The sequence below is a fragment of the Hermetia illucens genome, chromosome 6 (assembly GCF_905115235.1).
Source record: "Hermetia illucens chromosome 6, iHerIll2.2.curated.20191125, whole genome shotgun sequence".
Classification (NCBI taxonomy): Eukaryota; Metazoa; Arthropoda; class Insecta; order Diptera; family Stratiomyidae; genus Hermetia; species Hermetia illucens.
The window spans coordinates 84,904,773-84,917,037 of NC_051854.1; the positions used below are offsets into that span (position 1 = coordinate 84,904,773).

Consider the following 12,265-nt stretch of genomic DNA (forward strand, 5'->3'; position numbering starts at 1 on the left):
CACATAGTGCCGAAATGCACCGGTGACCGTGACAGGTCAAAAAGTTGCAGAAAATGTGGGGGGAAGGCCATATGTTCAGGGAGTGCAAGGCTGAGTCTGAATGCATGCTTTGCAAGGGGAAAAAGGGCGCCGACTGTCGACACGTTGCAGGCAGCAGCAGATGCCCTGTGCTTAGGAGAGCCTTGAATGCAGTAAAGAAATAAGGTTGATACAAATCAACCACTGCGAAGCAGCGCAAGACCTTCTCTTGCGGACCATCTATGAGAAGGGAATCGAAGCTGCCATTAGAAGCGAGCCTTCTCGCAATAATAAGAGCGGTGCCTGTACTGCAGATGTTACTGGCAAGGCCGCAATATGGACGTGTGGAAATCAAGCCATTCAAGAAGTGATGGAGTTTCCAGAAGTTGGATTTGTCAGGGCAAAAATAACTGGTATCTATATATATAGTTGCTATGCTCCATCAAGCGCGACGATGGCAGAATTCGAAGGAATGCTAGGTATCGGATGCAAGAAGTCAAAACCCCAAGATCATAGTAGTACACCGTCACCGCAGGAGTACCACAGGGCCCAGTGTTGGGTCCTCTTCTGTGGAACGTCATATACAATGGGGTCCTTGTCCTTCCCGTTCCAAACGAAGCCACGATTGTCGGTTTCGCAGATGATCTAGCTGTTTGTCGTCGCAAAACAACCTGAAGACGTTGAAATGCACGCTAACGAAGCCATCAACGCTATAAAAGCATGGTTAGAGATGGTTCAGCTTGACCTTACGGAAGGAGAAAGGAGGTGGTTTTTTTGGGTGAGAATCCCACACGTCTTTGTAAGATTTCCACCTCCATCCAGACAGACAGACATACATTGAACCGGTTTTAATAAGCTTTTGTTTGCAAAAAAAAGATAGACAGGCAGAAAGTAAACCAATGTTAATAAGGTTTCGTTTTACAAAAAACCTTAAAAATGGAAAAGGTTTATCTTACAATCCTTTTCCGAACTTCATACGGGATAGATACTCATGACCATACCAAGATCAGCTAGAGGAGATATAGTCATCAGTTTTCAGATTTTAACTCTTCGCCATCGATTTGCCTAAAGTTTCCTGGGCTTAATGTAAATAATGAAGCCTTTCGATAGTTCCTCAAAATTGACAAGTTCTCCAGAGAATTTCGAGTTAAGATGAGATGATCACTAAATAAGGACTTCTCAAAAGATATTCCAGCAATTCCATCAAGCGATATATTATCAACAGAAATTCAAATGTCTTGGGACAAAATCCATTTCAATTCCCGCATGATGGCACGAGCCATTGTGACAAAACACAACAACAGAAACACGATTGTCTCATTCAGTCCACAGAAAGACAGGTACAACATAGCAAAATAAGAAAATGTAGGAGCAAGCAACAAACCACTCCATTACGAAAGAATTTCCGGTATAACAAAACGCCATACCGCCTACTCGCGAGCGCCATACTCATAAGCCAACTCATATCATAAACGCGCAGTTTGCCATTAGACCGGGACGAGCTGATTCGAGGTTGCGTTACCAAAATAGTTGACATCCAATCATAAAACTCTCAAATTTTGCCAAATTTAGAAACATGGATAACATTCTGATTGGCATTACTGGAAACACAGATTTTGGGTTTAGATACCCTATCCAATAGTGCTGCCGATTGAGATACTTTACCGATAGAATTTCAATGATTTTCAGGAGGTATTTTTTTAACATTCATCGCTTAGGTTACCTATTGTGAGGAGCATGGATAATTTCAAAATATGTCGCCGTGTTATTGTCGGCTTCTTTCGATTGTTCCATGCATTTCTTAAATAGGAGAAAATTTATGGAAATTACTCTCAACGGAAGGGACAGCTATTATTTGAAAGAGCCGGAAATTCGGCATTGAAAAGAAAATTGATCCCATCAGGTATGCCTGATGGTGCTCGATGCGTTGTTTGGAAGAATCTTTCTTTCTTGTTAAAATCTGTTCCTAACCAGTAAGAATAGGTTTCACATCAATTATATGAACTTAACAATGATGGATTGTTAGATAATGACTGAACGAAAAGGTGAAAGTTAGCCAAAGGCATTTGCAATTTTGACCCCATCGTAACCTCTTGTCGAATTCACGGGCAAAGTCGGCAACACTATCCGATAAACGCATTAAGCAATTATATATCTTTCTTAAAAGAAATCCACCTTCTGTTTCTTTTAATTCCACGAATCTGATATTACTGAGAAGCGGATGTGAATTATCTTTTGCCTGCCGCCCTTTTCGACCCTTTCCTCGCCGAACGCAAACAGATCCGGCCACTTTAATTGATACAAATACCGAGAAAATAATCTTTTCAGGAAAAAGATACCAAAAGGGGACAACTTATGCACTTCCACTATTTACAACAATAAAGACCACAAAAGCATCTTGCACTTGTTCACTTCGATATCAAAAGATATAAAGTACAAGGGGCACAGCACAATTACACTCACTCCTTCCCGACAGGAAGTCAGGAAGACGTACACGGGGGACACTTGAATTTCGAATCGTAACAGCATCAAAGAACAAGCGGAAATTCTTGAAGAACATCCACAGGGAACTTGACACGGGGCTCAGCCACCACAACCGGCTTTTCTCTAAAGAATTCTTCCAGAACAACGTCAGAGCGCGACAATCATTCTGTGACGAGTTGAGTCTCACACTAGCCCGGTGGGTACCGAAGAAAATCTTGTCTAAACCGAAGAAATGTTAGATACTCACTGATGGAATGGGTGATTTCATCTATGGCCAGAGGTAAGTCGAAGTCGGCGTAGCCAATGTTGGTTGCCGCAAGAAAGGCAAGACAAGGCACGAAGGTGTTGATGCAGCCATGAGTGGTCATCATCAACATCATCAACCACAACGTCGTCATCGACTTCAACATCAACATTGGGGATCATCTTTCCTAAAAGTTCAGCTTCAATGGACACATGTTTCGTTCGATGGACTGGGATTGAGACTTTTTCGATTTTGAACTTACCTAGCGTGAGATAAGTTCGAGTTGGCATGGCTCGATGGCGGCACGAACTAGCACCGGGACGTGACGTGAGAAACGTTGAAAGAATTATTTATCTGAGTTTGGTTTGGAAAACGATAGGCAATCTTATAATACCAACTCTAGAAATGTGCTGCAATAAAGTCTTGGACCAGCATGGATACAGCCGCGATAAGATTCACTGCATCTTTCGCTTATAAATTTTAGGGACCAAAAAAACCAACAAAGAAAGTCTTAACAAGTCGGAAAAACGGAAGCTGGACACTTCAGTTATGAAAGGTTTTGTGTATTTCTATTATAAAGACATTTGAGTGTGAATTTGTCCCATTAGTATGTAACTCATAATATATGCATATATTATGTGGGAATATCCACTTTCGGGTGATATTGACATTCAAAATCTTGAATTTTCAAAGAAGTGACAATTTTCACCTATTATAACTTCATTAGTAATAGTGCGATTTCCACCAAACTAGGATGAACTTAAGGGGGGTTCTGCAGCCAATTACTGAAAATTATAGTAATATACTATTATTAACTTTATTTGAAGGAATATCAGTATGGAAGACATTTCGGAGCCTAGCCACCATCTAGCGGCAGCCTCTCGATTTTTTTCAGATTTTTCGGTTGAGCAGTTTCTGAGAATGGCCCCGTTAAATAAATGATCACTTTCGACCCCCGAACTCCCCGCTTTTCCAACAAATATCAAAACTAAGACCAGACCAGTACTAACCGAGACTTTTCATTTGATACTCCACATGACTATATTTGGCGAAAAAAAAATTACACACCCTTTTGCATATATGGGGACCTCCCCTTAAATTCGACGTAAAAGGATGTAACTCATTGTATGCGTGAGTGCTCACAGTTCCCTTTCCACCAAATTTGGTGTCAATCGTTGTTACAGTATCCGAGAAAAATGCGTGTGACGGACAGACAGACAGACAGACGGAGTACTGACGCTAGACCTTCTTACTGGTGTGGCCTCCATTGGTTTCGCAGACGATATTGGTGTGACGGTTGTTGCACGCCTTCTCGAAGAAGTAGAGCTTTATGCAAATGAAGCAGTCTATGAGATTAAATCTTGGTTAGAGAATGCTGGTCTAAGACCATAAAACCATAAGACGGAAGTAGTACTTATTACTAAGCGGAGAAAGTGCACTTCCTTGAAGATCAAAGTTGGAACGCAAGCAAGTCATTCCAAGCCTGCGCTTAAGTACTTAGGCGTAATGATTGACCAGAGGTTAAACTTCAGATTGCATGTGGAGGGTGCAGCAACCAAGGCATATAACATCAGAGCGCTGGTTGCGAGAATGCTACCAAATATAGGTAGCCCAAGGCCATCGACTTGTGGCGCAGTAGGATTCGAAATAAATTTCGAATGTTGTTAATGCGAGCGGATAGATGACGCCGCCGGCGCTCCCCACGTTTTTTAGAACTCGCATCAGGAGTGGAGAGCCAGCGGTGAAAAAGTTCCGATGGTTGGAGACAGAGGGACCGCGTGAAAAACCAACCGGTCTCTTCTGCTCCAGCCGTCACCGAGCACACATGCGATCCCAAGTGCAATTTGTAATTGAAATAAATTAAAAGAAAGTATTAAAGGGGAAATATTTGCTAGTCTTATTTTCGATCTGTGCAGTTTATTTAACGCCGCGCATTAAATTAAAAGCGTCTGGTAAAAGTTCTCTCCTAAAAAAATTATTCTGTTTATGAAAAGTGTTCTGCTTCAAGTTTCATTATTCGCCTCCTGCAAAGTTTTTTGCAAGTTCGAGCAAAGGAAATTATTTGTTTCCAATAGACTCCTTATTTCGAAGGTGGTCAGTTCGATCCTACTATATGCATCTCCAGTAGATTGGAGCTGCGTATCGCATAAGTGTACTTCGAACATGTTACGCTTACAGAACAATATCCAACGAAGCAGCTTGCGTGATAGCAGGAATGGTCCCGATTGAGATTCTGGCGAAAGAAAAACAACGACTTTATGATCGAGCGTATCTCACCGAAGAATCTGCTGCCCGTCATTGGAAAGAAGCTTAGGCAGGAAGAAGTCATCCGAAAGAATGAACACGAATATTAACATGAGCGCAGAATAAATTCTGATGCAGTCGTGCCACGTAATACCAAATGGGAGCCCCGCGGGGAGATGGGAAGGAAAAGGAGGTGATTTAAGTGGGTAAGGGTCCCACATAACCGTGTAGCAGGAGCCTGCACAAAACCTTAAAAATTGTCAAAATTGAACTTTCAGATCAGGGTACACTCAAATAAGCCCCTCAATTACTTATACGAACTCTTAACGGCAAAAGACACCTGAATATGGTTCGCTAATGGAAACAATGCTATCTAATCAGTTCACTATGTTCACAGTTCACACAGTTCACAGTTCAATTGCCAGTTATATGATAGTTGCCTATTGTCTTCAGGCATTATTTCTAAAATGTAAATATCCCGATTTAGCTACGAAGTAAAAATGCAGCTTGGCTGTGTCCCCCACAAAAAATAGTCACTACTTGTTGGAATTCGGTCCAAAGACTTTTCCTTTTATGTGTGGAAGTGGAAATCTTGCCAAGGAATTGCTGCACCAGATTACAACAGTACATCCCGGGACCATCGCGAAATATTACTTCACAATGAGGGCCCTGTTTAAATCGAGCGCCCATCGCGCTTTACTGGCTCAACCTAGTTCCTGGAGCCTCCTGCAATTTAATTTCAACCATACTATCTCCTCGTAGAGATTATGAGATCCGGTAACTACGCTAAAGGTGTCGCTCAACCTCCTTTTCCATCTAAAAACCCGAAACAATGGAACATAAATTGCTGCTGGTCCACTGTGGTAGCAGTATATTTGAGACATTCGACACACTCATCTAATCCGAAGTAACGCAAATACTTTCTATAACTACCGTACCCCGATGAAATCTAATTCTCCGTGCATTCACTCGATTTATTTCTCAACACAGGAGATTGATTATACATTGGTCACGATTCAGAGGCGTTCTTTTAAAATTACACCATCGTTGCTACTATCTCTTGTATAGCCCTTTCCCAATGGTTTTTTGGAAGTTGCGAGAATATCTAAAGCCACCATTCCCGCGATAACACTATCTCACTCGATGCTTTTCTACACGCGATATTCACACCCTCAGCACAACTGACCGATATGTCAAACTCGCCCTCCTCTGATTCCTAGCGTTGTCTGCTGTTCTCATTTATCACCACCCTTGTGATAAGCGGAAGTTTAAAGCTGTCTCAAAGTTGAAAAGACTGTGAGAGAATGTTAATCACATTATTCGGACTTGGATAGGGAATCTCTTGCTAAAATTGAGAAGTAATATCTGCAACCAAGTGGAATTATCGTTGAAACACTGAGGTGTCCGTCAAGTACATAAATATTCGGCGGTGTTAAAGTGAGTTGCCAATGAGTACAGGCTCAGCATTCATACCAGTGAATGCAAGGCCTACCTGCGCCCGTATTGGAACTCCACAATTGAGCCCGCAAAGAGCTTTACTCCCGATATGGGCGCAACCACAGCCACCATGAAGAGCACATCCCTCGGGAATTCTTCTGAAGCATAAGAGGGCCATTCCGGTTCCAATGGTACTAAATAACTTCCGGAAAAGCTTCAGGACAAGAGCGACTTCAAATGAATCCCATACAAAATCAGATCTGATCGCCCTCCTCGAGTATATGGAAACAGCATTCCCCAATGGCTTGATTGGAATCAGTCCGTTGCGGGGAAGCGCAAGAAGCCAATCAACTTCACTAACACAAGACACAAGGAACAAGTGGCTATTTACCACCGGCACTACAGCCATTCGCCCATTATATTGTAGATGAAGCTACCAGCAGGAGAAACTCACCATGCTACTGGTGGAGTGAGGAAATAAAGACGATGAAGGCAAAGCAATGCAAACATGCCTCGACGAAGGGATATTCCCTAAAAAATGGAAAAAGGAAGGTTTGGTTTTGTTGTCAAAAGGAGCGTTTGGTTTTGTTGTTAAAAGGAAACAAACAACCTGGCGATCCGTTATCATACCACCCAATATGACTTCTAGATACGATGGAGAAGATACTGGGGGGAAAAATTGCCAAAAGATTGCACGAGACAGTTGAACATGAAAGGGCTCTTTCCGAGATGCAGTTTGGATTCAGGAAAAGTCGTTCCATTGTCGATGCAATAAAGGTAGTGGTAGACACTGCAACCACTGGCATAGAAGGTGAGAGATGGCGATGCGCAGTGGTCACGTTGGACGTGAAGAATGCTTTCAACTCATTAAACCATTATCGCCCATCAAAATGTCCTTCAGCCGAATGACCACTCCACACTACCTGAGAAACCTAGTGTCTAACTACTTTACAGACAGGGAACTAAAGTACGAGAGCGATCAAGTAACAAATTACTACCTTGCCTCACCTGGACTCCCTTAGAGGTCGGTATTGGGCCGGTCGGTAGGTTTCGTCGACTATATTGAGACAGCAACTAATAAAGTGATCTGGAAGATCAAGAGGTGGCTGGAAACTGTCGGACTTCAAAATTCGGGTTGGAAGCCAGACCACAAGAAGCAGGGAGGCGGTTGTGATGCTCGAAAATAGACTCAAATTCAAAGTGCAGTCCCTGTTGATTGAATGCGGGTGCTCATAATGAGACTTATTATATTTTGCGCTATATCTTTTACGATAATAAAAGCAATAAACCTATCAGAAAAATCCCACGCCCCTTAACCCTTCTCCAGGAGACCTCACTTCCTTTTTACCTACTCTTTGAGATTTTCATAAAGGATTTGAACTAATTGAAAGGACCACTTTCTATCATTCCTTTGTAAATATTTGGAGAGTAATTATTGGCAATTTACTGAAGAATTGTATAAAGTTGTTTGGAAGTAGAGAAAAGTTGAAAAGATTTCCCATCAAACACTGAGCAGAATCAGCAGCATGGACATCAATAACGAAAGATAAGTCCGGAACAAACGGTAAAATTGCCGACTTTTAAGGCCTTTTAACTCATCGAATAGATCGCAGAATCATTGCACAGGTCGTCTTTGGCATACAATTTGATGCCGTGAATATATATTAACTGACTTAATGTACATTTCGATAATGTTTGACTTGGAACCCGTATTTCTTTCATGCAGAAGATGGATAACGGATTGGTATTTGTCCTGATGTTTTTGAGGATATCGATAGCTTCGTGCTCCAATTCTTCATCACTATTCTCAAGAGAAGAACGACATTCGGGTTGATTTTGTACAAGCGTAGTAACCACCAATGCAATATGGAGTCAAAGGCTGATTTATAATCGATATAGGCTGTCGAGATATTTCGTTTTTGGTGGACAGCCGGCTTTGCAGCTACCATATCGACTATAAGCTGTTCTTTACAGCCTCGGGAGCCTTTTGCGCATCCATTTTGCTCCGCAGCTATCAATTTATGAACATCAAGATGTTTTGAAATGTTCGCGCACAGAATTGAAGTGAAGACCTTGTAGATGGTAGGAAGACAAGTAATTGATCGACATTTTGAAGGATAAGAGGGACGCTGTTCCTAGGAGATGAGGAAAGTTACCCCCCTTGGTGAAAAATTCTGGAACTAACTCAGGATCACCAATACTGCTCTTGAACCGCTTCAGCCAAAAGTTCTGAGTCTTGTCAACTTATGGCGCCTTCCAATTGCCTGCCTTTTCAAGGGCTACTTTTATGTCGACTTCAGTTATATCAGGCATGGTCATTTCGGGGAGGGTCTCGCATAAACGCATAAGGTTTGGAAACCACACTGCTTCTAAATTGCAACGGCTGGGTTCGCTCCAAGCACTTCTCCAGAAGTCTTCTGCTTAATCCAGATCAAGATTATTTTCGCGACCTGAGTTAGTGAGATTTTTATAGATTCCCCGTCGGTTTTGGAAGAACAAGTTGGTGTCTAGGGATGTGATTGGAGCATAACGTAAGTTTTTGCTTCAGCACCTCGAGGATTTCTTCGATTGGCATATCATTGGACAGATGGTATTTTCCAATGATGTTAGCAACGCATTTGTGCACTCTTGATGATAGATTTCCTAGAATTGCTTGCATGGCACGACCAATCTCCTTTCTCAACTTTTCGACTCTTTTGTTGAGTTGAAATACCCAGAACGATAAATTCCTCCTGCACTTACCTCTGTTATTCGCTCCAAGTTGTTGATTATTGGGACAAATAACCATGGCAACTGCAACGTAGGCCAGGCTATGGACCTCTGTCGCAGTAATCTCGCTAGCCAAACGATCAGCCAAAATATTGTCAACGGCAGCAATGATAGTTGCCGAAGTAAACGTTAGTTTTAGGATCCTTGGCCTAGCGTCTGGAAGAATCTCAGCATATTCTATAAATGCGACCTGAAATGCGGTCAAACCCTCATTATAAATCGGGTCGACATCCCCAGCCACTAAGCTTCTCCTTATTACTTGGTGCATGGAGTGCCTTACAGGTGGAGTATTTGTGTTGCTCCTTTGTTCAGTCCAGTAAGTTGGTGATTCCAGACCGAGCTCAAGTGAAACTTCGTGGAAAATGTATTGCCTGGTTGGTAGAGCAACTCGATTATTTTTCACTATCATCCGATATTAATTGACGACATTCTGCTCCGGAACATGACTTAATTCCGGAAAGCGGGTTATGAACGCGTCATGGAGGCGGTGTCAGTACCCTGATAGATTCCGTACCGCGGTAATAGTCTTGCCCTTTAATTCTCGGAAACGTCCAGTCAGCATCATTTCTAAGAAAGATGTTGCAGCCGAGTTTCATAATTACTTAAAAGTTAAACTAAAATCTAACTTTGATTGAGCGAGCTCAATAGCCACTTGCATTGTTTTTTTAACAAAAGGCACTGAACTTGGCATAGTGAATAAGCCAACCTCTTATGCCGACAATAGAAAAATAAACAAAACTAAGGACTGAATAAAAAATTTAATAAACCTGCTTAAATGAATAATGAAGCTTTACTATCCATGTAAGAACTAGGGGTCAAAAATCACGACAGAATGATGAATGACTAGAAATCTTCTCTGATTATTCCACAATTATATTGTCGTTTTCTTGCACATAGATTTTCACCCGTAATTGAAAGTTATATTATTTGAAAATGGGAATGCAACTCTCGAAGATATCTTAGCCTCTTAAGCACACAAACCACGCATAGAATTATTAAATTTAAATTGGGCACAGTGAACTAGTCGAAAAGACATTGAAATTGTTTAATGAAGGAAGTCCGCAAACTGTTGATCACCTAACCTAATAAAACCAGGCACTAGGTTTTCATAGCTGTTTAGCTTCTATGTACACGACGAGGGTTTGCCAAAGGTCCCCTGAAAAGACCACTGGAGGCCCTATTCAAGACAACACCAGCAATGCAGTTAATCCAACTATGGAACCTGTAATATATCTGATAGATTCTGCCGAGTTCCAAGTTACAGAAAAAAGGTTCGTGAAAAACACTATTACTTGATGGAAGCCAAATGAACATGCAAATTCTCAGGACCTTTATTTTATACTTCATTATTATAAGCTGTTTTTGTTGGCCTCCGAGGGGGGAGAATGGTGTTTGGTAGATAATTACATCAACAGAAACCTCAATCATATCAAAGATTGGAAGAGACTGAATGGACTTTGAATATTTAGCTGTGGTTATGAAAGATACATTTGTTATAAATCAGAAAAGTAAATAAGGACTGGGTGAAATAAATCGCAAAGCTTCAGATGAGTTAAACGCATTTACCTTTGTTGTGTCAATATTTCTCTTTTTGATATTCTTTCCATTTATGAGATTCTATTGAATTTAGAAAGTTTTCTTCACCAACCTGAAAATACAACAAAAAAGATTTGATTAGGAAAACTCTTTCCATATTTATATAATTATTTTTGAAAATTTTATGTAATTGATTTTGAAAACCAGCACCCTATCCTAGAAAATATGGAAAGATTCATCGAAATTAAGGTGGAGGTGGCAGCCGGTGTCAGAGGATCTGGAGCGAAAATCAGTCTGCTCTCTGTCGATCGAGCTTTCGAGATGGTTTTTCATGCGTTTCAGGATTAGTTCAGCTACAATTTTTGCGACGGCAGGGAGCAAACAGTCACACTCGAAACGAATGCCCTTTTTTGGAGTCTCAATTTTCTGGGAAAGGTCTCCGATTCCAAAGATTTCTGTACGAATGGAAACAGCAGATCGGCAGAAACTGCAGATGCAGCAATAAATAACTCTGCGGGGGACCCCGAACCCAGCGGCTTTACTCCGTTTGAGTGCGTTGATTGCCAAGATTTCTCTCTTCTCGGCAAGTGGTCATTAGTACATCGCGTTCGAAGTAGTTGACGCTACTTGCCGGCGATCACCAACGCCACGCTCCCCCTGCCTGTGGAACGTCGCGAGGGTGAACATCGGGAAGTTCGCCAAAGCTCTTGGAACAGTCAGAGCCGCGCTGGAGAGCACTCCGGGGGGTGGAAGCGTTGCAGCTGACACCATCGTAAATTCAGTGATGAACCTGATAACGGCGGCGTGGTAGGCTTCCATGCCTGGATAGGCCCGAGCCGCGACGAGCCTTCTATATACTGGTGCACGGCAGAAATTGCCGACCTACAGAGGGAGTGTCAAAGGCTCCGCCGTTTGGCACAACGTTTACAAGGCAATGAGGAGGCATGCCATAAAGGCACAATATAGATCAGCAAAAAGGAGACTCCGCAGCGCGATAAATAAAAGCAAAGCTCGCGGCTGGCAGAACCTTGTCAACGAGATGAATGAAGACCCGTGGGAAAATCGGGGCTCCACGGAAGGCCTGCATACTAGGTACCAACCAGATGGACCACATTTTACAGGCATTTTTCCCCAGACATCCTGTACGGATTGATGTCAATAGTGCGGAAAGCGCCGAGGATTGCCCCCTTTTCACAATGAGAGAGCTCGAAGAAGCGGTTCTCACTATGGAAAACAAGAAGACGCCAGATCCAAATGGCATCCCGTCGAGAGTTTACAAACTGGTGTTCCGCCAACGGCCAGAATTGCTGCTTGAGGTGTTCAACGCTTGCTTGAAGTTGTGTATTTTACCTTGTCGCGGCCTTGAGTCGGGTAATGGCGAATGTTGGGGGCCCTATATCTACTAGGAGACGTCTCCTTATGGGAGCAACACAGCCGGTTCTGCTCTATGACGCGGAGGTATGGACTGGTCGCCTTGACAAGTAGGTGCATCGTAAGCGCCTTGCTCAAGTGCAGATGTGGGGAGCTTTGCGA

At 42.4% G+C, this 12,265-nt stretch overlaps 1 protein-coding gene across 3 annotated transcripts in view; it reads right to left on the reverse strand.

The window, feature by feature from the left end:
* LOC119658918 (tyrosine-protein kinase CSK) overlaps positions 1-12,265 on the reverse strand; it is a 142,228-nt gene that overhangs the window by 97,707 nt on the left and 32,256 nt on the right. Inside the window, exon 3 of one of the 3 annotated variants that reach the window (XM_038066741.1) lies at positions 10,763-10,844. The exons of 1 other annotated variant lie outside the window; for it this stretch is intronic. The gene's annotated coding sequence lies outside the window, so the exon portion shown is untranslated. Of the gene's footprint in view, positions 1-2,193; positions 2,291-10,762; positions 10,845-12,265 lie in introns of those variants that run through there. One more of the 3 variants, XM_038066739.1, reaches the window with a different exon arrangement.